Raw genomic sequence first — 2,848 nt, forward strand, 5'->3', positions numbered from 1 at the left:
AGCGCTCAAAGGCCAGCCCCTTGGATGTGTAAAGCGCCCTCGTTGACGGGGCTCTAGCGCTCTGAAATATTTCCACCACCTCCATAGGGAGGGGCTATTAGACCTTTGTCTTATAGCTGGTCCCGCTCAGGGGCCAGACGACCAGTTTCCACTGGTGGGGACGGGATGGAAGATTTCCCACGCTGGCTGAGTCAGGAGGTCCAGCCGAAGCGGGAGCACCCATGGCGTACCCACGATAAGGGACCTCAGGTCAGCAAACCAAATCTATGTCGGCCACCAAGGTGCAACCAGACCCAATTCCACCCTGTCCTCCCTCAACTTGTCCAGCACCTGCTGCAACAGTGGGAGGAGAGGAAATGCATACAAAGGAGCCTGGGGCCAGCGGTGAGCCATGGCATCGTGACCCAGCGGAGGGTCGTCGTTACGAATGAAGTACCATAGAGGACAATGAGCCGTGTCTCGTGAAGCGAACAGATCCACATCGGCTTGGCCGAATCAACGCCAGATCATGTCCATGACCAGAGGATGAATGCGCCAATCCAATGCTTGCGGCCGTCCCCTTAATAATAAGTCCACTCCCAGGTTCTGCCTGCCCTGAATGTGATATGCCGACAGGGAACAGAGGTGTGAAAGGGCCCACAGCAAAATTCTTGATGCCACCTGATACATGGTTAGGGGGCAGACCCCCTGACGATTGATATAAGTGATCGTCATGGGGTTGTTGGAACGTATCAGGACATGGTGTCCCCCTCACCCCTGGTCCGTGTAACAGTGTACCAGGACCAACAGGACTGCCTCCAACTCCAAATCACTGATGTGTTGGGTTTCCTGGGCCCCCCCAACACCCGCTGACCATCAAGCACTTGCAAACAGTGCCCCAGCCGTACAGGGAGGCATCAGTCTTTATCTCCATCCGCAGTGTCACGGAACGCAACTGGACCCCTTCCATGAGGTTGCCGGGGGTCAGCCAAAACTTCAGGCTGTCTCCACACTCTTGCATGATGGTCAGTACTCCGTAAGAAGTCCCTGGATGGATGCACACGCTGCTTTATAAACCAGCGTTGCAAGGCTCTCAACCTGAACAGACCCAGTGGGACTGCAGCTGATGCAGCCGCCATCAAGCCCAGCGGGACCATAACCCGACATGCCCTAGTGACCTTGCCCAGGGACAGCGTGCGCACACTGCCACTCCCGTGTGGGAGTGTGCCAACTCCTTGGACCCCATTATTATCAAGAGATCGTCTAGATATGACAGAACCTTTATTCCCTGGGTGCGCAGAGGGGCAATAGCTGCCTCTACACAAATAGTGAATATTTTGAGACCGAATGAAGAACGCAATACTCCTGACCTGTCCTGACCTAACCTCATATTTCCTTTGTCTTTCCACAATTGGTACATGAAAGTAAGCATCTTTCAAATCCAATGATGTAAATCAGTCTCTCCGTTGGATTGATTTGAGCAGGTGACGGTGTTAACATTCGAAGGGGGGGTGCCTTCTCAATGTTTTGTTTAATATTCTCAGATCCAGAATTGGTCTCAGAGAAGAGCGGACTTTTTTGGAATGAGGAAATATTTGCTGTAGAAGCCGCAGTTTCTCTCCCTGTCCACTACCGGGTGAATAGCGCCCTCCTCCAGCAAGGACTGAATCTCCCGTTCTAGGATGGTGGACGTTGAGTCCAAGACTTCCGTCTGTCTGACTCCAGCAAACACTGGTGGACACCGGGCGAACTGCAGCGCAAAGCCCTTTAAAATAGTCCTTTTGAGCCAGGGAGAAACTGTGCATGCGCGTCTCCATACACTCACACAAGTGGAGAGCTGTGCTGTGGTTACTGGTAGCGATGACACCAGGCCGTATTCACCCATAAAATGAGCCTCCGGCGACAATACTTGGGCAGGGAGGCCTCACGTGAGGCTTCTGGCTTATATATTCGTTTCGGGCCATGATGCTCATGTTTGAGTGGCCAGGGGGCCTTGATAAATACACTAGGAAAACACACCGGAGGGAGGGAGGGGAAAAAAAGACTGTACTGTGTATTTTGTGTACATTAACCGCACGGCTTTCACTGGCACAGGAATTGGTACAGCAGAATGTCTTTTTTTCGTGCTAAAACTGGAGTTGGAGCCGACAGTCCAGCAGCAGGAATCCCCTCTCTGTAGTGCCTCAGGTCCTCCGCACCTTCCTGCCCCTCACCATTGAAGCCTGCGGCTGCTGGGGACGGCAGAAAGGATTCCTGTTCCAGCTCCTCATCCTGTCAGCGGGGGGAGGCTGGGACTTCTCCTGGGCCGGAGCAGGTCCGCTCTGGGCCGGAGCAGGTCCGCTCTGGGCCTGCGACATCCTAGGATACCAACTGATCCCAGGATGAGCTCGGGTTCTACCGGGGCAGGGCATCTTCTGGGGAGTGCCCCAAGACGACTTTACTTCCTTTGTGAAATCCTCCAGCACCGGGAGGGGATGTGGGCCAGCCTCGATAAAATACGCCCGGGACAGTATGAAGGGAACTGCGGGTTCGGGGTCTGCCCACGCAATCCCCAGCTTCGCCACAGCTCGCTCCAGGAGGCGCAGCAGCTCCTGGTGGAAAACTCCCTGGGACGATTTGTGAGTCGCACCTTGTGCCTCCTCACCTGACTCTTCTCCTTCCCCCTCTACCTCGGAGCCCCACTGGGGTCCGTGGAAGTCCCACAACTCCTGATCCACGGCCATATCCTCCTGTTCCACCTGGCACGGATGCTGAGGGATATCAAGAGAGGCGGGGGAGCGAAGCCTCGAAACAAGGCCTGTTGATGGGAGAGCCAATCCTTCCTCTTCGCCCTCCATCAAACGCTCATAGGCCTTCTGGCAGTACAGGG

The sequence above is a fragment of the Zeus faber genome (genome assembly GCF_960531495.2).
Source record: "Zeus faber genome assembly, chromosome: 11".
Taxonomy (NCBI): domain Eukaryota; kingdom Metazoa; phylum Chordata; class Actinopteri; order Zeiformes; family Zeidae; genus Zeus; species Zeus faber.